The 25997-nt window shown below is 44.0% G+C and overlaps 1 long non-coding RNA gene across 1 annotated transcript; it reads right to left on the minus strand.

Annotated features, from left to right (window-relative positions):
• Positions 1-1427: 1427 nt before the first annotated feature.
• On the minus strand, positions 1428-20546 carry LOC134808954 (uncharacterized). The gene is made up of 3 exons (XR_010153243.1): positions 20334-20546; positions 4334-4457; positions 1428-3184 (listed from the first exon to the last, which is right to left on the minus strand). It is a non-coding gene; the product is annotated as an uncharacterized LOC134808954 (long non-coding RNA).
• Positions 20547-25997: the final 5451 nt, after the last annotated feature.

Raw genomic sequence — 25997 nt, forward strand, 5'->3', positions numbered from 1 at the left:
TCCTAGCTGCCTGGGGAGCTGAGGCAGGAGAATTGCTTGAACCTGGTAGTTGGAGGTTGCAGTGAACCGAGATCATGCCACTGCACTCCAGCCTGGGTGACAGAATGAGATTCCATCTCAGAAAAAAAAAAATGCAGTATCGATATACACAGCTAATATACTGAATGAAAGAAATAGAATAATTTGAAGAGGTATCTTGATGAAAAAGGAGTCATGAAGAAAGTTGTATTCATGTCTCTGAATGAAGAAAATTGCAATGTGCGAAATAGTACTATGACTACTATACTAAAAGCTTATTGCTAACCTGTATTGAGTTATTAACCTGTGTTAGGCAGAGTACCATATAATTTAAACGTGTTATCTCATTTATCGTAGGTACAACATAATTTTGAACTCTGGGATTATAAATGAATTAACTGGAATAAACTTCTATTTAAGTGGTCATCTGTAAATTGGTATCTAGGAACAGGGTGATACAGTGCCCAAGTTTTCTAAGTATTCTTACTAAGTGTTGTTTTTCTTGGATATTGCTCTTTTTTGGTCATTTTGATTTTTTTATTTTAGAGAACTAATAAATTCACTCTTCTTGGTTTCATAGAAGAAAAAGTAGTTAAATTCTGTACCTTTACTTTTATTTCATTTTTTCTCTTTTAAAATTATTTTTAATTGGCATGTAATAATTGTACAGGTTTATGGGTTACAGAGTGATATTTTGATATATTTATGCAATGTGTAATGATCAAGTCAGAGTCATTAGCATATCCATTACCTAAATCATTTATTATTTCTTTGCAGGAGAATATTAAAAATCTTTTCTTCTAGTTATTTGAAAACACACAATAAATTCCCTTTAACTACAGTCACCCTGCAGTGCTGTAGAGAACTATAACTTATTCCTTCTCTCCAGCTGTAATTTTGTATGTGTTAACCAAATTTTTCTGATACTCCCCTTTCTCTTTCCCGTATATGGTAACCAATACTCTACTATCTAAGCTTCCATACGTAAATGAGAACATGTAGTTATGTGGTGTTTCTTTCTCTTTTTTTTTTTTTTTTTTTTTTTTTTGAGACGGAGTCTCGCTCTTTCCCCCAGGCCGGACTGCAGTGGCGCTATCTTGGCTCACTGCAAGCTCCACCTCCCGGGTTCACGCCATTCTCCTGTCTGAGCCTCCGGAGTAGCTGGGACTACAGGTGCCCGCCACCTCGCCCGGCTAATTTTTTTTTGTATTTTTAGTAGAGACAGGGTTTCACCGTGTTAGCCAGGATGGTGTCGATCTCCTGGCCTCGTGATCCGCCTATCTCGGCCTCCCAAAGTGCTGGGATTACAGGCGTGAGCCACCGCACCTGGCCTGTGGTGTTTATTTTTCTATGCCAGGCTTATTTCACCTAAGATAATGCCCTCCAGTTGCATTCATGTTGCCACAAATGACAGGATTTTGTTCTTTATTATAACTTAATAGTATTCCATTATATATGTATGTCACATTTTCTTTATCCATTCATCTGTTGATGGACACTTATGTTGATTCCATATCTTGGCTATTGTGAATAGTGCTGTAATAAACATGGGGGTGCAGGTAACGCTTTGATATATTGATTTTCTTTCCTTTGGATATATATTGAAAACCTTATGATTAAATCAATAAACACAATGAAAGCATTTGGCAAAATTAAACATTCTTACATGACAAAAGCCTCTAAACAATTTAGTATAGAAAACATATGCCTCAACACAAAAGGGCGTAAAGACAACCCTACAGCTAAGATCATACTGAACGTGGAAAAGGTGAAAAATGTGACCATGAAAACTGGAGCAAGAAAAGGAGGCCCACTTTCACCAATCATATTTCACATAGTGAAAGTCTTAGCCAGGGCAATTAGGTTAGAGAAAGAAATAAAGGGCATCTGAATTGGAATGGAGACAGTCAAATTATCCCTGTTTGCAGACAATGTGATCTCATACACGGAAGAAACTAAGGACTCTACCTAAAACTTCTTAGAGTGATAAATGAATTTAATAAAGCTGCAGGATATAAAATCAACATACAAAAAACAGTAGCATTTCTATATGTTGATAGTAAACTAGCAGAAAAAAAATTAAGGAAGCTATTTCTTTTACAATAGCTATAAAAATGTACTTAGAAATAAACTTAACCGAGGAAGTAAAAGATTTCTACAACAAAAATTACAAACATCAATGAAAGAAATTAAAGAAAACACAAAAAAGGAAAGACATCCAGGTTTATGGACTGAAATAATTAATATTCTAAAATGACTCACTATCCTACGTGATTTACAAATTCAGTATAATCACTAGCTTGTATTTTTAAAAGCACCTTAGCTGCATATTCTTAAGTCATTCAAATGACAATGCCTGGATTTAAGTGTAAGAGGTATTTTTATATCTATTTTATATTGGTCACAATATAGTGTGCTCGACCTCAACTTTGCTCGAAGACTGGAGCAGGTGCTGACAGCGAGGAGAACCCAGACAGTGGGTGCAGGCACTTCCGAGCCTGTGTGGTCACGGGGGCCTTCCCAGGCCCCAAGAGTGCAGAGGTGCCTGGGTCTGCAGCCGTGGCTTGAAAGGCTCCAGCTGTGCCTGGGAGGGTGGGGCTCCTGCCTTCTCCTGGCTCCCAAGAGCACAGGAGTGCCTGGGTCGCAGACCCTCCTTGGGCAGCTGCAGTTGCGCCTGGGGAGTTCCTGCCCTGGCAACTTGGAAGGGGCTGGGCTCCCACTTGTCCCCAGCTGCCACTGGCTCCATAGAGTGTGCAGCCTTGGCCGTGACTCCTCTCTGCGTTTTCCCTGCGGTAGTGCATGGGCGAGGTGCAGGTGGCATGGGGGCCCTGGCTAATGCCGCACAAATGAACCTGATGCTCCTGGGGCCAATCCTGCAAGACCCGGCTGCCAGCGCTGATGGGCTCCCAGATGTGGTAGGAAGCGAAATTGAGGCCGCCATGGAGGGTCTGCACCTGGGAGTGGGTCCTGCCCAGCCATTAGGGGGCGGCGGCGCAGTCAGATGCCTTGGGGACACAGGGAACGGGGTCCTACCACCGCCACTGCTGCTCCTGCTGCTGCTCCTGCTGCTGCTCCTGACAACACTGCCCATGCGGCCCAAGCGCTACTGGCATGATGGCAACTGCCACTCCAGATGGCCAGCCGCTCCCATCAATAGTGTCCATATCTGGGAAGAAAACTCAGGAAATAAATTATTGGTCAATAAAAATAATAGCAATAATATTCCATGTTAAATTGACTGATCAACAGTGTTTGCTTTTGTTTAGGATTTTGTTTTTTGCTTCATATTTATTAAACACATTTTATTTTATTGAGAACAAAATGTTAGATTTTTGGAAATTCAGTTAGAACTTGTAAGGGTACTCTAGCAATGAAATTCTTAACCAAACAGTTTAGACTCTAGTTTATATTTTATTGGTCAGAAATATTGTGTAATGTTTAAAATCTTAGTATATGTCTACATATGTTTAGTTGCAATTTAACTTTACCTACAGTCAGGTTTAATAGCTATCCTTTTGTGAAAGGATGATATCTTACCCTTAGTAGATCCACAGTGCCTATCAACAATGTTTACTTGCAACATGTTGACAACTAACAGAAGCAAGGTATTAATTTGCTAATAACTTATTATCCTGGGGGACAGTACTATTCATTCCCAGGCACTTAAATTCATACCAAGACACATTTATATATAGCTGGAAAGAAATTAAAGAAAGCACAAAAAAGACATCCAGGACTGTATTATTTTAATTAATTAATTATTAAATTAATGTTTCAATTATCTTTAGTGCTTTCTCATATCAGATTTGTCTGGAATAGTAACATACCAGGACTTCTGCTTTGGAATTTCTTTTTTTGTGAATTTCTTTTTTTTGTGACAACTTAGCATTTTTTTATATCTTTCTATGTTGATACAGTTTTATTATTTCCTTCAAGAATTGAGAGTGTACTTACATATTAAGTATATTAAATTTCCCATTATATCAAATCTTTATTTATTACAAAATTCAAATAAGCTAATAGATCCTAATGTTGCTATTGTTTGCATTTTCCTCTAGCCTAAAATTATTTTTATTTCAATTTTTGGAAAATTATAACTCTTGTTTAATATCATCTCCCAACTCAAAACCAGATAAATAAAGCAATAAAGAAAACAGAGGCCAGGGACAGTGGCTCATGCCTGTAATCCCAGCACTTTGGGAGGCCAGGAATAGTTGATCACTTGAGCCCAGGAGTTCAAGACCAGCCTGGGTAATATAACGAAACCCTATCTCTACTAAAAATACAAAAATTAGCCATGTGTGCTGGTGCTTGCCTGTAGTCCCAGCTACTTGGGAGGCTGAGGCACAGGAATCACTTCAACTTGGGAGGCAAAGGTTACAGTGAGTGGAGCTGGTGCCACTGTACTCCAGCTTGGGTGACAGAGCCAGACCTTGTCTCTGAAAAAAAAAAAAGAAAAGAGAAAAAAAGTTTCCTAATTAGTAAAGATAGTTTATAAACAAGGTCAATAATAAACAAGATGTTTCTAATAAAGATTAACAATAAACAAGACGTTTATAAACAACCACAATTACATAAGTTGGAAAACAATCATTTAGGTAAAGTTCTGGTGGTGTCATATGTGCCTGTATGTGTGATAACATTTATCTATTAATCTTAATGTCATGCAAGGAGAGTACCTTGATTTCTGCAATTCAAATTATTTCTTATTAGTAAATAAAAAATAAGTTTATCAGCTAGCAAATATTGCTTAAAAACTTGAAACACAAAAACATTGATATTATATGTATATATTTGTCAACACTTAAAATATTCTACATTTGTCATTTGCTCAAGTCTGAATGCTTTGGTTAGAAAAAAAACTTCTAAATTTTATTTATAGAAGATCATGATCTGAATTTCATATTCCCAAAGTTAATAAACAAATATAGTTGATAATTTTTCACAGCTGAAAGATAGGCATTATGATATATAAAATAGAAAAAAGTGAAGATTTATGTGGTTTAGCTGAGTCAATGAGTCAAAAATGTGGAATGCTGAAAAAAATAATGAAATATTTTATCCCATTCATAGAAGCACTTCTTCAAATTATAATTTTCAGAGATGATCATAGTACACTCAAAATTAATTTTTAAATTTTGGTAACTGCTTTAATAAGGATGATTGAGAAACTGCAGTGTATTAAGAATATAATAGTAGGGAACTAGGAACATCAGCCCTGACTCAGATTTCACCCGTAACTACTGAAAATGATAAAGAGAGGTTGGGATGACATGATTCATATATTTGAATGTCTATCATGCTGAAAATTTCATTTTATTTTAATTTCTTAATTGAAGGATAAAATTTTATGTATTTATTTTGTACAACATGATATTCTGAGGTATATTTACATTGTGAGGTGACTGAATCTAGCTAATTAGCATATGTATTACCTTATATTGTTATGAATTTTGTGGTAATTAACACCCAAAATATATAAGAAATTCAAACAACTCAATAGCAAGAAGGCAAATGAACTGATTAAAATATAAGCAAAAGATCTGAGCAGACATTTCTCAAAAGAAGACATACAAATGGCCAAGTAGGCATATGCAAAAAATGTTCAACATCACTAATTATTATGGAAATGCAAACTAAAGCTCCACTCTGCTGTCATCTCACACCTATTATAATGGTTATTATAAAAAATACAAGACTTAAACGTGTTGATCAGGGTATGGAGATAAGGGAACCCTTGTACACTAATGGTGGGAATATATTAATTTCGTGTAAAAGTAATTGCAGTTTTGCCATTACATTCAATGGCAAAAACTTCAATTACTTTTGCACTAACCTAATAAATTAGTACAGTCTCTATGTATTAAATATTAAGTATTAGGCCGCTAAGTACTATGGTTCTCCAGAAATTTTTTAATTGAACTACTATATGATCCAGTGATCCCACTGCTGGGTATCTACCTATCCAAAGGATATAAAATCAGTATATGGAACAGATATCTGCACTCCCATGTTTATTGCAGTATTATTCACAGTAGTCATGATATGGAATCAACTTGTGTCCATCGACGGGGGGATGGGTAGAGAAAATGTGGCATATACATACAATGAAATACATTCAGCCACAGAAAAGAAGGAAATCCTGTTGTTTGTGAAAACATGGATGAACCTGGAGAATATTATGAGCTAGGCCAGAAAGACAATTATCACATAGTCTCATTCATATGTGGAATCTAGAAAAGTTAATAAGCAGAGAGTAAAATGTTTTTTTGCCAGCAGCTAATGTGGTTGGGAATGGACTTTGGTAGATGTTGGTCAAAGGATACACAACTACAGTCAGAGAGAAGGAGTAAAAGTTCAAGAGATCTATTGTGCAATGTGCTGACTATTGTTAGCAACTTAATGTATTTTTGAGAAATTCTGAGAGTGGATTAGTGTTCTAAACCAAAATAATAACTATGTGAAATGATGCCGGAAACTAATGGAAACATTTCTTTTTGTATGAAGACAGGACTGTGAACAAGGGTGATTGTAGCATTGTTGGTTGAAATGCGGATGAAGGCCATTGGTTTCTTTCAATGTTCTTCAAGAGCTTTGGAATGCCAGGAACCAACGTGGCATGGAGAAAAAAATGTTACATATAGTGTCAGAAAACTCAGATGATAAACTTCATAAATGCATGAATTTGGGAAGATAATTTACATCTCTCAGGATCAGTTACTTCATACCAAGGTTTATACGTGGGTTATTAGGAAGTCTGATTTAAATAATGTAAGTGAAATGTCTGAAACATAAGTTATTCTCAGTAATATTATAGTTATTTAATACAACATTTTAATGGGCATATGATATTAATGAAACATTAAACTGTATTTTAATATTTTAAGAAAATACTTTTATAAAGGAGTTTCATTCTTGTTGACCAGGCTGGAGTGCAATGGCACGATCTCAGCTCACTGCAACCTCTGCCTCCTGGGTTCAAGCTATTCTCCTGCCTCAGCCTCCCAGGAAGCTGGGATTACAGGCATGCGCCACCACGCATGGCTAATTTTGTATTTTTAGTAGAGATGGCATTTTGCCATGTTGGCCAGGCTGGTTTTGAACTAGTGACCTCACGTGATCCACCCACCTTGGCATCTCAAGGTGTTGGGATTACAGGCGTGAGCCACTGCAGCCAGCCGAAAATAATTTTATTACATTTAAAATACTAATAAAACTTATTTAATCTACATTTTCTTATATTACAAAAATATGGTTGCAATATGAATTCAGATGGTTTACATGTTAAAATTACTAACCTCTGTGGCTGAAAAAGTTACCTATAAATGTTCATTGCCTTTAATTGATATTCATTCATATATGAAAATATATCACACTAATCAAATTGCAGATGTAGTAATAAAAAAGCAAAACTGTGCTATGAGTTTTGAACACCAATTTAATTTGACAGAACTTAAGTGACCAGAAAGAAAATAGAATTATTTGCAACTGCAGAAATTGCTGCTGGGTTAAAATTGACATTGAAAAAGCCTACCTTTTGACACCTCCCTCCCCCACATTGGCAACTGTTGGAATCAGTTGTCATGTTCCCAAGGCAAATTATTGTCCATAATATCACAAAAAGTAATGAGAGCAAAAGAATTTCTGAAAGAACATGAGGCTTTCCTAAGCACTAAACTAACAAAGCTTGAACTTAGCCAAGAAATGGGAAGTTGCAGACACTACACATTAGCAAAATGTCTTGGCAGAAGATGGACATGCAGAAGTGCAATCACTGTCTTATTTATTTTCCACTCTAGGGGACACTAATATGAAAGTGACTAATATTGGATAATCATTCCCAGAACCAATTAAACATAGCATGCCATTTCTTGTGGAGAATATTTCATGCTCAGGGAAATTAAACCATTTTATTATGATTAAGTTTCCTTAGTCAAACATGCTTTAAACTTACATTCTCACACTGTTAACTAGGTGGGTATGAATTTACTTTCCTATGGTGTACAGGTGATTTCTGGAGGAAAATAGCTGAAGTGCTCATGTGGAATGGAACTAGAGTGTGGTTCTTTTTGAATTCTACTTTGTATTAACTGAAATATTTAGTGTATTGGTCCCACTTCCCAAGTGAATAAAATGGAGTTCAGAAAGCTTACGTGATTTGCAAATTAAGGCAGAGCTAAGACACAGTGTTGTTTTGGCAGTGCAAGTTTCTGACTTCAAATCCGTTTAGAAGACACAGTTTTATCTATACAGCATAATTATGACCAGATCTAAAAAATCAAATTCTAAAACAATAGAGACTATATTTTGATGATGCTTTACTATATCATCAAGAACAATGAGTAAGGATACATTTAAATGACTTTAGTGTGTTTCATCAGTTTAATTTTTATGACTGCATTGTGAATTATAGGCATTTTAAACTTATTTTAATTGTATTTTCCAAATGTGAATTGGACAAATATTTAAAATTGTTGTATTCTCACCACAAAAATGGTATGTAAGGCAATGCATATGTTCATTAGCTAGATTTAATCATTCCACAATATATATACTTTAAAACATCATATTGTACACAATATGTACAATAGTATCTACAAATTAAAAATGAAAATAATAATAATAAATTACGTCTTAGGCAAATATTCACTGATATTGGAAATAATATTTATGCATCTCATTGACTCAATTTATACTAAAAGGCAAATAGCTGTCTTCCTTAATAATAGTTGTAGTATTTTCATAGCCATCTCTGTTTATCTCTGCAGTTTACTGTGGAGCAAATTTTCATACTTCTCTTCAACACTCAGAGGAATACTTCAAATAAAAATTAAGATATGAAGGTTGGTTGAAGGTTTTATTGGGTAAACTGGGTTATTTGTGGATAGACGTCATAGCACACAACCGTGTAGCAACTTATACTCAAGTACCATTCAGATATCTCCTCCTCACAAAACGTCTTCTGCTCCCTCGATCCCTTTCTTTAGGCATCTCCTGGTCTCTCATGGGAAGAATATATAATAATAGTCAAGAGGGCTTGGGAGGAAAACAGACTAGTGTTGGCTAATCCATTACATACTCTGGGGAAATTGTTTGAACCATATTCACACCCTGTTAATAAAACCTATCCCATATGGTTAAAATGGGTATTCAATAACATGTCTTTAATGTGTTTAACACAACATCCAGCTAACTGTACCAATTGTGATAATGGTAACAAAGAAGTGGTCTGAAGCAAACAGAGAGGGAAAGCCCTTATTCCACTTCCATAATCTCCATCATTCTTGCCCCAAAGAGTATGTAACATACAATATAATTAAAAATGAGTATAGGACATTTAAGATTTCCAGGCTTATCTTCTGAACAACTTGCCATTAAATTCTTCTGCTGCAGATATTATAGACACTTTATAAAGTAAGCACTCAAAATCCTCGTCTCCCTGGTCATCCTCATGTTTGTTTGCCACTGGCATCCTAGAGAATGAACTGGCCTTCTCAATAACATTTTTTTTTTTTGAGACGGAGTCTTGCTCTTTCGCCCAGGCCAGACTGCAGTGGCACAATCTCGGCTCACTGCAAGCTCTGCCTCCCGGGTTCACGCCATTCTCCTGCCTCAGCCTCCCGAGTAGCTGGGACTACAGGCGCCCAGCATGGCGCCTGGCTAATTTTTTTTGTATTTTTAGTGGAGACGGGGTTTTACCGTGTTAGCCAGGATGGTCTCGATCTCCTGACCTCGTGATCCGCCCGCCTCGGCCTCCCAAAGTGCTGGGATTACAGGCATGCCCCACCGCGCCCGGCCCTCAGTAACATTTTGACTTGATCTGTCAAGGTGCTTTCGTCAGTGCTTCTGGGCCGCAGCCGCCACCTACAGCCTCCACAGTGCCCGGCGTCCCGGAGCTGGCCCCACTCCAGTTCCTGAGCACCAAGGCCACAGCAGCTGAGGCCCCTGATGGAGGAGCCAAGGCCCTGGGGGTGGTTGCCCGAGTCCCGCGCCTGTCTCCTGAAAGGCCAAGGGTGGCCTGCACCTCGCTGACGGCTGTTCCCTGCACTGTTCAGCCCCTCCTGGGAAGCCAGTGGCAGCCCCTGCAGCATGCACTCAGCTGCTCCTGCCCCGCAGGTGGGGTTCACTTGCTTCCAGCCGCACTCCAGCTCCTGAGACTAGAAGGAACCGGACGAGGAGGTATGCAACCTGACCAAGGTGGTCCTAGCGGGGAGCTTCGCTCCAGCGCTCTTCCGGGGAGGCTGGCTCACTTCTGGGACAGTGGCCAGTCCAGGCCTGCGACCACCTGCCGAGCCAGTGACCGACGCCGCCCGACCCTCCCTCGCCCGCCAGGGCCCAACGCCCGCTGGACGAATCCCTGCTGCGCAGCGGGCTCTGGTACCTGCCGTGCCTCATTTAACGGGGTGCCAGGGCCAGGCGACTCTGGCTGCGCTTTCAGCCCCAAGACTTCTGCGGCTTGGACCCCGCTGTGCGAGCTGCTCAGTGAGATCTGCTGCGGGAGGGGTGGGCTGCATCTAGGAGGGGTTGATGGTGTCTCATCTCTGCAATCCTATGGAATCAGGCTGTCTCAGAGAGGGGAGATGGGCTGTGGATACCTGGCTGGATGGCCTGGACGCAGCCCTCAGCAGCCTGGAGAAGCTGGAGGGCTAGATATCCACAGATGGGCTGGAAGCCCGTGTTCTGTGACACACCTTGTCACAGAAGTCAAGGTGTGTCCTCAAATCTCCCAGCCCCAGAAGCTGACCCTGAAGGTCTGAGGCCAGCACTGGGAGCTGTTCAAGGAACCCATGCAATCCTGCCATGAGAGCCAGGCCACGCCCCAGTGGACACCGGCCCCACACCCTCGGCAGCTCAACCTCAAGGGCTGTGAGGGCATTTCTGGTGTTAGCGCCTCTGGCTGCGAGTTCTGCATCCAACTCACCAAAGGCAAGCGACCCCCACCTGCGGGGCAGGAGCAGCTGGGTGCATGCTGCAGGGGCTGCCACTGGCTTCCCAGGAGGGGCTGCACCGTGCAGGGAACAGCCGCCATCGAGGTGCAGGCCTTCCAGCAGACAGGCACCGGGTTCGGCAACCACCCCCAGGGCAGTGGCGCCCTTGTCAGGGGCCTCAGCCTCTGTGGTCTTGGTACTCCCTCCACACCCCCACCCTGCCCTTCCACAAAAGTTCAAGGCCAAGCAGCTCATCCCACGGATCCTGGAAGCCCCTAGAATGTGGCTTGGTTCTTGCCGACCAGGCCCAGCTGTGCCTCCATCAGGCCTGGCAATGCTTGCCTGACTTTGGCATCTACTACCTCATGGTCAGGCTCAGGAGCAGAAAAGATCCTGGGACTCGTCAACAATCAACAGTTCACATCGACTTGACAGTTGGTGATGTGGTGACCTGGGTTTCAGCGATATGTGGTACTGGGATGTCAACTGGGATACCAGCAGGCGGTTATCCACATGGCCTTCAGCTGCGTGTCTCCCATCTGTCCAGTTATGCACAACCACATCAGGGGCTACATTTTCCTGTTGATCCAGAGTGGGCCCCTGGGGAGGAGCTGGATGAGGGGATCTCTTCCTGCAGCTCAGGGGTGGAGGCCTTCTAAGGGCTGTCTGACTGCCCTTGTCCTGCTCATCCTCTGCGGCTAGGCTCCCAAGCCCACACCCACTGGGTCTGGCTGCCCCACACCTGCTCCAGGCAGTCACTGAGCTGGGCACGTTCACCTGGTGCCACTGGCTTTGTGCAGGCCAGGGACCTGGCTGAGCCAGATTCTGCCATTATCCAGGCTAGGGACAGGGATCCTGAGCTCATAGGGTGCCCACTTCCCTTGTCCAAGAGGCTGAGGCCAACACCCCTGACCTCTCTGTAGTCCCTGAGCACACGAAGAAGACCAGCTCTAACTATGGGATGATGAGTCCTGGTTTCAAACTGAAGTTTATGTCTTCTTACTTTCAAAAACTAGAAATCACTGTAATTCCCCAGGAAGATAAGGTGTCATGAATGTATTTTTTAAGTGTCGTAGACTTATTGAAGTGAGTTTTGCAGTTCTAGTAATCCACAGGACACATTTTAAAAAATTGAATAATCTACCTTTGTTTCAGTGTCGGGTACTGATCTTGGTATGGCATTGGAAAGTAAACATGTTGTAAAAAATCGCTGGTCTTATATAATTTATATTCTAGCAGGTGAGAGAAACAAACTGTGTATTAGTAAAATATACAGTGCATCAGGTGGTTTTAAGGAGGAAAGCAAAGCAGGGCAGAAAAATGAAGTGCTTAGAAAAACTTAGTAATACAATTAAGGTAGGCACCACTTTGAGGAAACATTAGAGCAAAATGATGAATACGGTAAATGTTCATTAGGAAAAAGTGGAATTTTTGTAAAATGGGAGAAGATGTAGGTAAAGAATTTGACAGTTGTGGATATATTAATTTTGGGATTTCCATTAAATAGTTAATTGGAGATGTTAAGTAAGCATTTAAATATATAAATCTGAAACTCAGAGGAGAGTTCTGGCCTGGATATAAAATGTTGAAAATCATTGTTATATTGTTCTTCTGGGCATGTTCAGCTGCATGGGTGCTGGCAAGGATTAGACACACAGACAGTTGCATTTAACCGAGGTTGTAATTTTGGCAGTAGAGTTGAATAAAGCAAGGGAAAGACAAATGAGTTGAAGTTGCATAAGCTCTAGAAATTTCAAGTTGACAATTAACTTCAATTTGTTTGAGGAGGATAGATGGGAAGCGAAGGGATTATGGATAGTCAGAAGTTGATAGAAACAGTAGATCATTGTTTCTGTTGAAGCTCACACTTTGTTTCTAGATATATTGTTTTATGGCCAAATGGAGATACTAGCATAAAAAATAGAATGGTTTGTATTAAATAACATTAAATGGAAAAAGGTATTTGGAGTTGTCACTTTATATAAAAAAGTTGAAGAGACATAAGAGTTACAGTGATTTACATATCTATAGGGTATTTTTAAAGAGAGATTTGGGGAATGATGAAGGTTAAATGATTAACACATAAACTAAGATTAAATGAGCTGGGCATGGAGACTCATGCCTGTAATCCCAACACTTTGGGAGGCTGAGGTGGGTGGATCGCATGACCCCAGGAGTTTGAGACTAACCTGGGTAACATAGTGAGACCCTGTCTCTACAAAAAATACAAAAATTAGCCAAGCGTTGTTGCACGCACTTGTAGTCCCAGCTACTGAGGAGGCTGAGTTGGGAGAAACACTTGAGTCTGGGAGGTTGAGGCTGCAATGAGCTATGATTGCACTACTGCACTCCAGCCTGGGTGACAGACTGAGATCCTGGGAAAGAAAAGAAGAGAAGATGACAGAAGGGAGAAAAGGGGAGGAGAGGGAAGGGAGAGAAGAGAGAAGAAGAGAAGAGAGTGAAGAGAAGAGAGAAGAGAAGGGAAAGAAAAGGGAAAAAGGAAGAGAAAAGAAAGGAGAAAGGGGAAGAGAGAAAATAAACAACAACAAAAACAACAATCAAATCAAACAACACATAGATTTACAGAAGCAGAAAGAAAGACCTAAGCTTATAGACCAACAGGTTGGAGCTCCAGATGACAGTGCTGAGAAAAAAAATCCCCATGGAATCACATGCTAAAGAATATGTGTTTGATTAGGAACTCCAGAGAAGGGGTAGATGCCAGTAATGAAATGGAAAGAGTAACAAGGGAAGAAAAAGGAAATTAATAACCAGAGTGATCAATAACCAGAGGAAAAAACCCACAAGGTAAACCAATAAATGTAAAATAAGCCAAAAGAAATAAAATCAACTACAGTAGATCAGTTGTTTAATGAAATGTGAACAGATGAATTCCCATTAAAAGACAAAGGTCAGCCTGGGTTTAAAAATAAAGTGATAACTGGGCAATATGGTGAGATCCCCGTCTCTCCAAAAAAAAAAAAAAAAAAAAAACCCAAAAAATTAGCTGGGTGTAATGGTGCATGCCTGTAGTCCCAGCTACTGTAAAGGCTGAGGTGGGAGGATCACCTCAAACTAGAAGGTCAATGCTGAAGTAAGCTGTGATGGCGCCACTGCACTCCAGCCAGGGCAACAGAACAAGACCCTGTCTCAATCAACACCACCACCAACAAAAAAACCCAGTGATGTATATATACAAGAAAAACACTTAAACAATGATAATGGTGGAAAATAAAAGAATGCCAAGAGATACCAGGAAAGTGCAAAAGCTAAAGTAAAATAAAGAGTTGCCATAATAATAATAGAAGGGTGGAATTTAAGGTTAAGCACTGAAATGGGATAAAGAGGGACACCATGTAATGATAGGCACAATTTGTAATGAGAGAACACTCGAAATCTGCATGCTCCCGACAGCATCACAGTAAATACAAAAAGCAAAATCTAGTAAAAGATGAGATTTATAGAGAAAATTATAAAGAACACTCAAAATCTGCATTCTCCCCACATCATAGTAAATATAAAAAGCAAAAACTAGTAAAAGAAGAGATTTATAGAGAAAATTTGAGTGGAAGGCTAAATCTCTGTTAGAACTACAGTAAAAGCCTCCTCCCCCAAAGGATACAAAAGAAGTGACAGTTTGAATAACCAAAAACTTGATTTGGTATATATGGGACCTTATATCCCTTAAATAGAAAATATACATTTTTTCAACGTCTATGAAAATCTTAGAAAAATCATTTTTTGGCCACAAATAAATTCATAATAAATTTTAAAAGTGGAGAGTTTACACATTTGGAGAAAATGAAAGCTTTCCTAGTAAAATATAAAGTGCCCCTAATGAACTAGATAATGAGTAGAAACTTAATTACCACTGACGATAAAAAAATCTGCCACTGAAAAAAGCACCAGGTCCAGACGGTTTCATGAGAAGGAACTGTAGAAACCTTTAGAATTCACCTCTGTCAACACCTTCCTCCTCTGGGAAGCACTCCTGGATTTCCCTCTTGCTGACAAGATCCTGGGAGAGTGGTTTCTCTATCATGTCCCTGACACAGCTCCTTGAAGATGTACCATATCATATCATAACCATATGATATCATATCTGCATACCACATCCTAACTGGATTTGATGGCCAATCTGTCCTGGACAATAAGCTACCTGAGTGTAGGAATCACACTTTTTTATTGGTTCCTAGTGCCTGGTACAGCAGCTGACACTGGCTGACTAGGTGAATACGGTAAGTGAAAAAGCAGAATGCACAATCATCAGTACTCTGTGATGCCCCTATGGGAACTCCCCAAGACACACACATAGGAAGGAGAATAAATGAAAAGAAACCAAAATGCTAACAGTAATTAGATTGAGATATCCCCCTATTATCCAAATATTTGTGATGGAGTTAAACAATTTTTATAGGGGTGAATAGTAATTTATACAACCACCTGGGCCAAGGAGTAGAAAAGGAGGAGGAAGACTCAGAGGATCTTCAGGCAGGCCCTTCTGCTACCTCGGCTTCCTTTTTCCGGCCAGGTGGTCCAGCCCCCAGGCAGACATGAAGGCCCTGACAGGGGCCTCTGCCCCACCACCTTCATGCCTCATAGGGGACCTCTAGCTAGGAGAAGGTGAGGAGATAGGGTAGGCACCTACAGGAGCCTAACCTGGACAGAAGGGTCCTGCGGGTCTTACCTGGCCCAGGCAGCAGCTCTGGAAATTCTATCAACACTAGTTTCCTTTAAACAGAGCCTCCCACATTTTAGCAAGAGCTCTTATGCCCTTCAGCCCCAGGGCCTTAGTCCTGTCGGCCCCATTTTCCCCTCAATATAAACCAACAGCCACTGTCCCCTCACTTTGTGGCCCAGATCCAGCTCTGAGTCTCCCTAGCATTCAGGCATGGAGTCCCAACTACATTCCTGGTGATCAGCTACCCTTGGTCATGATCCTGGACTTTCCTATGCCCCAGAACCTGGCACTGACCATCCATCTAGGCTGGCATTCCATACTAATGCCCACCCCTCCCTCTAATGGAGCTGCCAGCTCAGATATGGGGCCTCCAGAGCTGCTTGTATAAGAAGTTGCAGCAGCCAGGCTCCACCGGCCTGGGCTTTCTCCTTTTGGGGTGGGAATGACGACTGCACCCTGAAATCCCCGAGTCAGGATGGCAGCAGTGGGGAGGAGGCTCAGAGGCCCCTTTATTCCACAGGCTTTTGTCTGGCTTCCCTGGGATTCCTGAGTGGCCTCCTTTGAGGGAGGGGAAGAGTTGTCCCTGCTTACCTCCCCCTTGCCACTCTCTCTCTCCTTCAAGAGGGCTTGCTTTCTGCCCTCTCCTAGGCAGCCAGGGAACAGGAGACATCCCTCTCCTGGGACATCAAATTCTCCAACTACACCCTCAGCTGCAGAAGGCAAGGTCACGATTTGGAATTCATGTCTCCTTCCCTGCCACCCATGCCCACAACAGGGATGGGCACACAGAGGATGCTCAGAAGAATGAGTACGTGCTTGCCTTTGACTTGTATTCTTCTTGCCAAGTCGAACAGGGTGGTCAACCCTGAAGGCCACCTGGCTGAAACTGAACCTGGTGGCCTGGGTGGGTTTTATGGGCAGGAGACCTGCAACTGTCCTGGACACAGCCATTTCCTGGCAGCATGACCTTTGGCCAGTCACTAAACCTCTCTGAACATCTGTTTGTACTCAAGGCAAATGGAGGTGCCTATGTCTGCCTTCCAACTTGTTAGAAGCTTAACCCTGGGTGCAAGCCTTTGAGTAAGAGGCCACAGTACTGTTAGCCCCTTTGGGACTGTGTCTTACCATATTTTATGTCCCCCGTGTCCAACACAGTGACCAGTACATACCAAGTACTCAATATGTGAAATTAGAGTGCATGGTGAATGGCAAGACTGCGCCATACATGGCAGGAGCTCCTCTCTTCTAGGGGTCTGTGGGCTTGCCCAGTAGCCTGCCCTAAGCCATGAGCCGATGCCCAACAGACAAGTGTCCCCACACACTCCCCAATGACCCTGTGTCACTGCCACCCTCACATCGTTGCCCCCTCTGTTCTGCTCCACCTCTCCTTTCTTATGAGATCCCTTCTCAGCAATGATCTCCTGCCCATCCACCTAAACTTGGGGATATTTCCATCTATGACCCTACACCCCCTCTATCCACACCATCTCTCTCCCCTTCTGCCTGTTGTCTACACTCTCGATCCGCATCATCACCTTCACTCCTGACCCACTGTCCTCTGCCTTCAGCAACACCCTTGACCAGCTGGCCTTCTGGTGGCCACATTGGATAAGTGTACTATGGCCTTTATCTAACTTGACCTTTCTGTAGCCCCCTTCTTCTGGACATTTCTTGCCCTTTGGGCCAGCACTCTTGTGCTTCTCCTCCTTGATCTGCACCTGCTGCTTCCTCTCAGGCTTCTCTTTTCCTCCCTTTGTCTGGCATCTACCTTCAGGCAGGCCTGGTGTTTCCTCCATCCTACTCTTCCTCAAGTCATCTCCCCTCAGTAAATATCACCACTGTGTGCCCATGAGTGCAAACTGGGAAGCTAGAACTCGGTCTGATTTCCCCTAGATGCCCCTCGACCACCAGACCCTGCCTACTCTACTTCTCAAACCTCTGGTCATTGCCACGTGCCCATGGTACCACCAAGGGCCTTAGCCATTCTTGCAGCCCTGGCCATGGGGATTTTTTTTCTCAATCCCACTTCCTTCTCTGCTAAAAGCCTTACAATGGCCACAGGATGGCATGCACATTCCTGGCAAGGGCCCATGAGACCATGCCCAGGTGGGCACCAGCCACTCGCAACTCCCTACTCCACTCTTGAACCCAACCCACATGTCCTCTCCTGCTGGCCTCCCATCTAAGAGGGTGAGACCCCCAGGACCATGGCTGTGTCTTAGTTCTCTCTAGATGCAAAAGCTCACCTGGGTTTTGGCAGATGTTCAATTAGTTCATGCCTAGTGATTAGGTGAACAGACCTGGAGGATCATGGTGAGAAAAGGGGATAGAGAGGGCCGGCTTTTCCTGAACCCTCTGAGGAGATAACAGGCAGGCTCACCTTTCAGGATATTCCTTCCCAAAATGCTGCTGGAAAATATAAGATCGGGGTGGAGGTCCAACTAACTCCTGACACTGGACTTTGTTGGGGATGGAGTGTCAGGGAGGCCCACAGCTGACTCCTGAATAAAACACAGTCACAGGGACTGTGGTATTGTTGTACCCATCACATAGTTGGTGGGGGGGAACAGGACCAGAGATGCTGAATTACTTGTGGAGGTCACATAGTAAATTAGGGACACAATTGGGGTCAGGGAGCAGCCTCTTTGGCCAATGTCCTAGTTCCTTCCTGCAAAAGTCCCTGGCCCCATCACCAGCACCCCTCCCGCACAGGCCACTACAACTATGAACCTGCTGGGAGCCAGAGGAGAGATGGGCAGAGGCACTATCCAACAGGGACCCTGGTACTGGGATGATGTCTTCTCAGAAGATGCTGGGACCTGGGATGCCACGTTCATCTTAGGGCCTGGGCCCTGGGATGTTGGCCCTTGGGTAGACCTGCAGAGCACTGGCTCATAGGTAAAGGGCTGCCACTCCTCCACCCTCCTCAACACACACTCTGTGCACTCTGTCTGAGCCAGACCCTGGGCCAGAAGGGAGGTTCAAAGGGCACGGCCATTTCCCAACCTCCAGGGGCACCTTTCAGAGGGGCAGACACTCCCACCATCACCAGGACAGAGAATGTGGAGAGGCCTGGAAGTTTGCCACCACGAGCCTGTGCAGGAAACAGAGGGATGCCAGGACAAGAGCACTGGCATCCAGCCACCCATCCCAGAGATGCTGCCTGGCCGACTTGCAGGGGCTCCAGACAGGGACCCGCCTAGTCCCCATGCCCTCCTGCCAGGTGCTGTTTTCTAGCCTGGTCACAAGGTGACAGACTGCCTCTGCAGGAGCCTGAGTGAAGGTGGCACAGACTGGAGGGAAGAAGACCGAGGCCTACCCAGACAGTCTGGGTGGACCACCTGCTGCTGCCAAGCACTTCCAAGCCTTCCCTTGCATAAGGCTGACAGCAACCCTAATTGTGTATTGTGCTTACACACAGGGATGTTGGGCCTGGAGGAATTAAGTGGCTGTCAGCAGCTGGCAGGTGACCCAGCGGAGTCAAATTCACGTTTTCCTGGTCTCAAAACCTGAACTCTGCCTTATAATGAGAAGGGTGGATGGAAGACCCATTAGCAGGCTCAGGGGAATGGTGCCTCCTTCTTCTGGGCATCCGGGACTCAGTCCTGGCACATAGCAGGCATCAATGTTCATCGTAATGACATCAAATACAAAGAAAGAAATCAAAGGCACCCAAGGTTCAGATGTAATCTGTCCACCCCACTCCCTTTGGGCTAAAGAACAAGCCAAGACCCTGAGAAAGGAAGTGAAAGCGAGGAAAAGAGGAGGCCAGTGCAGAGGCCACATCCCACCCAGCATCCATCCATCCCAATCTCATGTGGCTTCAGGAATGAAAGCCCAAATTGGGAGCTGACCAGAATGGCCCAAGTTTGCACTCCAACTGTTCCCTGCACGTTGGAGTACTCCCAGCTGGGCACTGAGCTACATGTGGACTGCCTGTGTAATGAAGGGAATGCGAGGATGGACTTGGAAGCACCTTCTGTGTCATCTGTCTGCATCTTTTTTGCAGGTGAAGGTGCAGGACCCCATCCACACCTCACCAGATTGTATCCTCTCCCCTACCTGACCTTATTGCTGCTCACACTCTCCATCCCTAAATGTAATCCCAATACAAGGGAGCAGTGTCCCCCTCACGATGGGAGGCACCTGCTTGGCTGGAAACCCAATCCGAGGTAAATTCAAGGAGCCCTGTGAACAGGACTGCTAGGGTCTTTCTCTGGGATGGCCACAGGATAATGAAGCACTGGGAGTTGTCTGTTCTTGGGTGTGGTGTGGTCCTTTTCTTTCTAGGTGAGTGGCTTCTTTGCAGAGGGAGGTGACTTAAACCCCGGCGGGTCTCAGCCAGCCTCCCAATTCATCGCGGATTCAGGAACCATGGAAACACAAAGGACACAGAGTCCCACAGCCCAAACAACGCCACACAGACAGGCCACCAAAAGATGGGGGAAAAAATCTGTAGTGCGTTAGCCGCATTTCTTTAAGCCGACTCCACTTACAGGCACGCACACACACACGCACACACATACACAAAGCCACACACACACGCAGACATCCAACACTTGCAACACTCCCTCAGAAACACAGAGCCCGGCAGCTTCTGAGGCTGGGTGATTCTGAAGGAAGCCCCACCTGGGAGACAGCAACCCCGTGGAAAACAGGGGGCTATACCTAGAAATCAAAGTGGGGCAAGTTTCAAAAAGACTCACCCCTACAACGACTAGACAGGCCTGAGGCATCCTTCAGATCCTTTTGGATCCTTGGGGATTTCGCGGTTTAGTCCTAGGGCTCTGCCTGACGTTTCTTCAGGCTCGCTCACATCTGCCCTCTCCTAGGATCCTCGGACTATCCTGTGGATCCCACGGAGAAGACAGGCGAGAGTCCACCGCCTTTGCACCTCCACGGTGGTCTCCTTCCCAGCTAAGCCGCAGGGATTTGTCATTAGGCAACAGTGGCATTCATTGTGATGCTAGCCAGAGCTCACAGCTCACGCCTGGCGCCCTGAAACTAGCGCATGCGCATTAGCGAGGCGGGCCGGGGCGCCCTGCTGTCAGAGCTGTCAGCCTGCCCAAGCAGAAGAAAATGGTACAGGCAGAGACGGCCTGGTATCGGGAGAAAGGCTGCCTTCCATAACCCATTGCGGGACCCTAAAAGTCTTGACCTTAGGGCCCCCTCGGGTCGTCTCCGTTGTCAGGTCCCGCTGGACGAGGAGGCGTTTCAAGAGTGTGAGTTGGTTGCTGGAAACTGCTCTTCTGACTCCCTTCCTGAAAGAGGCTGTTTGCAGGAATCGGGTCCCATGGGGATTGGAATATAGTCTGGTGAGTTGTTGAGGGGTCTTTGGGTGATGGAATCTAAACTGAGACCCCAGAGGCGGGTGTCAGCAAAAGATGGCCGGGCCCTCGGCCTCACTGCCTTACTTCATCCCGGACCTCGCAGAGGATCTCTGGGAAAGGCAGAAACTGCGACAAATGCAAGTCCAAGGTAGAGCAGTGTTCTCACACCTCGAACTGGCCTCTCATGGCTGCAGATGAGGTTGAGACATTGTCTCAGAGGTTGTCTGTGGTGATTGCAAGCCTGAAAAGTGTGCCCAGCAGTGCTGTTGACGGGCACTGTTGACCCCCCATGAAAGCCAACAAAAATCAAGGCTTGCCTGAGAGAACGAGCTGACTTGCGCTGGAGTCCAACCAATGTTCAAAGCTTCCTGTCAGAAAACCCAAAACCCTCCTGCAAAGTGCAAACAACCTCAGCCCCAAAAGGAGACCACGACCCACAACCTGGAGGGCAGCCTGCCTACCTGAAGTCCCTTTTGCTGCCTGAAATCCCTCGCAGCCAAAAGATTTATGGCGAGAGGCAGTCCCACCTAGCAACAGCCCAATGAAAGAACCTCCACAATGAGAAAGGACGTGCAGATGAAATGAAACAGAGCCTAGATTACCAGGCAAAAGCCAGCCACGGCTGCCTGCTACTCATCCTATAGGAATCATGCAGCCCTTCAATAGAAGTGGGAGAACAAGAGTTTCCTTGTTAGTGAATGTAATGGGAATTTACGGCTTTAAAATTATAACAGCTGCCAGTCATTAAAACGTGACAGCGTTTAGAAGAAAACACTCATGTAATGGATTCCCATGAGGATCGTCCTCTGTGAACTGGGAAACATTTAGTGTGTAAGACGTTGAGCCAGCCCTAGGAAACCCTAGGCCGATGAGGAACATGGAAGTCAGCAAAAGAAGAGGCAAGTGCGGTGGCCACATCCCACCCAGCATCAACCCATCACACTTCCATTTGGCTCTAGGTATGAAAGCCCCCAAATTGGGAGTTTGTCAGGATGGCCTCAGTTTGCACTCCAAATGTTCCCTGCACCTTGGAGTATTCCCACCTGAACACCGGGCCATGGGTGTACTGGTTGTGCAATTAAGGGATTGAGGGGATGCAGCTGGAAGCACCTTCATCTGTCTTCACCTTTTTTGCAGGTAGAGGTGTGGGACCTCATTCACCCCACAACAGATTGTATCCTCTTCCCTATCTGACCTTATTGCTGCTCACACTCTCTGTCCCTGAATGAAATCCGAAGATGATGGAGGAGTGCCCCCTCACGACGGGAAGTACCTGCTCGGCTGGGAACTGAATTCGATGTAAATTCTGCCCTGCGGACAGAACTGCTAGTGTCTTTCCCTGACTCGGACGCAAGACGGTAAAACACTGGGAGATGTCCTTTCTTGGGTGTGGTGTGCTCCTGTTCTTTCTAGAAGAACATCTTTTTTTTTTTTTTTTTTTTTTTTTTTTTGCAGTGGAGGTGATTTTGACCCAGGCCGGTCTCAGCCAGCCTCCGAATTCACTGCGGATTCATGATCCACAGAAAGATAAAGAGCACCGAGCCGCGCAGACCAAGCAGAGCCACACAGACAGGACAACATAAGGTTGGGAGACTCAAAAAAAAGAAGCGCTGCAGTGCATTAGCCACATTCCTTTAAGTCGACTACACTCACAGGCACACACACACACACACACAAAGCCACACACACACGCAGACTTCCAACACTCGTAACACTCCCACAGAACACACAGACCGGCAGCTTCTGAGGCTGCATGTTTCTGAAGGAAACCCCACCTACGAGAGAGCAACCCTGAGGAACACAGGTGGGCTGTATCTAAAAATCACAGTGGGGCAAGTTTCAAAAAGACTTACCCCTACGATGACTAGGCAGGCCTGAGGCATCCTGCAGATCCTTTTGGATCCTTAGGGATTTCGCGGTTTATTCCTGGGGCTCTGCTTGGCGTTTCTTCAGGCTGGCTCACGTCTGCCCTCTCCTAGGATCATGGGACTATCCCGTGGATCCCACAGAGAAGACAGGCGAGAGTCCACCGCCTAGGCACCTCCACAAAGTTCTCTGTCTCCGCTAAGCCGCAGGGATTTGTCGCTAGGTGACGGTGGCATTCATTGTGACGCTAGCCAGAATTTACAGCTCAGGCCTGGTGCCCTGAGACTAGCGCATGCGCTTTAGCGAGGCAGTCTCGGGCGCCCAGCTGTCAGAGCTGTCAGCCTGCTTAAACAGGGGAAAATGGTACAGGCAGAGCTGGTCTGGTATCAGGAAAAAGGCTGCCTACGATAATCCACTGCAGGACCCTAAAAGTCTCAACCTTAGGGCCCCCTCGGACCGTCTCCAATGTCGGGTCCCGCTGGAGAAGGAGGCATTTCGAGAGTGTGAGTTTGTCTCTGGAAACTGCTCTTCTGACTCCCTTCCCAAAAGAGGCTGCGTTCAGGAATCGGGTCCCATGGGCATTGGAATATAGTCTGGTGACCTGTTGAGGGGTCTTTGGGTGATGAACTCATACCTGAGACCCCAGAGGCGGGTGTCAGCGAAAGATGGCTGGGCCTTTGACCTCATTGCCTCCCTTCATCCTGGGCCTCACAGGGGCTCTCTGGGAAAGGCAGGAACTACGGCAAAGGCAAGTCCAAGGCGTAGCAGTGTTCTCACACCTTGAACTGGCCTCTCACGGGTGCAGAGGAGGTTAAGACATTGTCTCAGAGGCCGTCTGTGGCGATTGCAAGCATGAAAGGGGTGTCCAGCAGTGCTGTTGAGGGGCACTGTTGACCCCCCCATGAAAACAAAGGAAAATCAAGGTTTGCATGAGAGAACGAGCTGACTTGTGCTGGAGTCCAAGCAACGTTCAAGGATTCCTGTCAGAGGACCCAAAAGTCTCCTGCAAAGTGCAAACAACCTCAGGCACCACAACGAGATCATAATACACAACCTGGAGCACGGCCTGCCTGCCCAAAGTCCCTTTTGCTCCCTGAAATCCCCGGCAGCCGATAGAACTGTGGCGAGAGGCAGTCCCACCCAGCAACAGCCCAGTGAAAGAGCCTCTCCACTATGAGAAAGGACGTGCAGATGAAATGAAACAGAGCCTAGATTACCAGGCAAAAGCCAGCCACGGCTGCCTGCTTTTCATCCTATAGGAATCATGCAGCCCTCCAATAGGAGTAGGAGAACAAGAGTTTCCTTTTTGGGGGATATGGTGAAAATGCTTTGTGATGTGTGGATTTATTACATAGAGTTAAACATTTTTTTTGATTCAGAAGGTTGGATACACTCTTTTGAAATGTCCCCTCATTTGGAATGTCCCCTCATAGATTTGTACAATCTTTTGAAATGTCCCCTCATTTGAAATGTCCTCTCATAATTTTGTACTATCTATGAGGGAACATTTCAAAAATTTTTGAGGCATATAGTGAAAAACTGAATATCCTGGGATAAAAACTACAAAGAAGCTATGTATGAAAATGCTTTCTGATGTCTGATCTCATCTCACAGAGTTAGCCTTTCCTGAGATTCAGCAGGTCAGAAACACTTTCTTTCTAGAATCTACGAGGGAACATTTTTGAGCAAATTGAGGCCTATAGTAAAAAACTGATTATCTTGTGATAAAAACTAGAAACAAGCCTTCAGTGAAATGATTTGCGATTTCTGGATTCATCTTATGAAGCTAAATCTTTGTTCTGATTCAGCAGTTTTTAAGACTTTTTTTGTAGAATCTGTGAAGGGACATTTGGCAGCCCTTTGATACCATTGAGAAAAACATAATATCCCCTGATAAAAACTTCATGCAAGCTGTCTGTCAAAAGGCTTTAGAATGTGTGTATTTATCTCACAGAGTAAACCTTTGTGTTGATTCAGCAGGTTGGAAGCATGTTTTTTGCAGAATCTAAGAAGAGACATTTCAAAGCACATTGAGGCCTATAGTGAAAAACTGAAAATCCCGTGATAAAAACTACAAACAAGCTATCTGTGAAAATGCTTTGTGATATGTGAAATTATGTCACACATTTAAACATTTGTTTTAATTCAGTAGTTTGGAAACACTCTTTCTGTAGGATCTACGAGGGGACATTTAGGAGTCCATGCAGTCCTATAGTGAAATAACAAATATCCCATGGTAAAAACTAGAAACAAGCTATCTGTGAAAATGCTTTAGGATTTGTGGGCTCATCTGAAAGAATTAAACCTTTTTTTTGATTGAGCAGGTTGGAAACACTCCTTTTGTAGAATCTACTAATAAACTTTGTGGAACCCATTGAGGCATATAGTGAAAAACAAAATATTCTGCAATAAAAACTAAAAGCTTGCTATCTGTGAATATGCTTTGTGATGTTTGGATTCATCTTACAAAGGTAAAACTTTCTTTAGATTGAATAAGTTAAAAACCCTCTTTTTGTAGAATCTGAAAAGGAAAGTTTCGGAGCCCATTGAGGCCTATACTAAAAAACCAAATATTTCATGATATAAAGTAGAAACAAACAATCAGTGAAAACACTTTGCTATGTGTGAATTCATCTTACAGAGTTAACCTTTTTTTTTTTTTAGTAGGTTGGAAAAACTCTTTCTGTGGAATCTGCGAAGGAACATTTTAAAGCCCGTTGAGGTGTATAGTGAAAAACTGTGTATCCTGTGATAGAAACTAGAAACAAGCTAGCAGTGAAAATGTTTTGCAATGTGTGGATCTATCTCACAGAGTTAAACCTTTGTTTTGTTTCAACAGGTTGCAAACACTTTAACTGTAGAAACTATGAAGAGCCTTTTCGTAGTTCAGTAAGGCCTATAGTGAAAAATTGATTATACCATGATAAAAACTAGAAACCCTATTTGTAAAAATGCTTTGCAATGTGTGGATTCATCTCACAGAGTTAAACCTTTGTTTTCATTCAGCAGGTTGGCAACACGTTTTTTGTAGAATTTCAGAAAAGTTATTTGGATGCCCATTGAGGCCTATAGTGAAAAACTGAATATTTGCAATAAAAAAACTAAAAGAAAGCTTTTTGTGAAAATGCTTTGCAATCTGCAGATTCATCTCACAGTGTTAAACCTTTCTTCTGA

This window comes from Pan troglodytes, chromosome 19 (assembly GCF_028858775.2).
Source record: "Pan troglodytes isolate AG18354 chromosome 19, NHGRI_mPanTro3-v2.0_pri, whole genome shotgun sequence".
Taxonomy (NCBI): Eukaryota; Metazoa; Chordata; class Mammalia; order Primates; family Hominidae; genus Pan; species Pan troglodytes.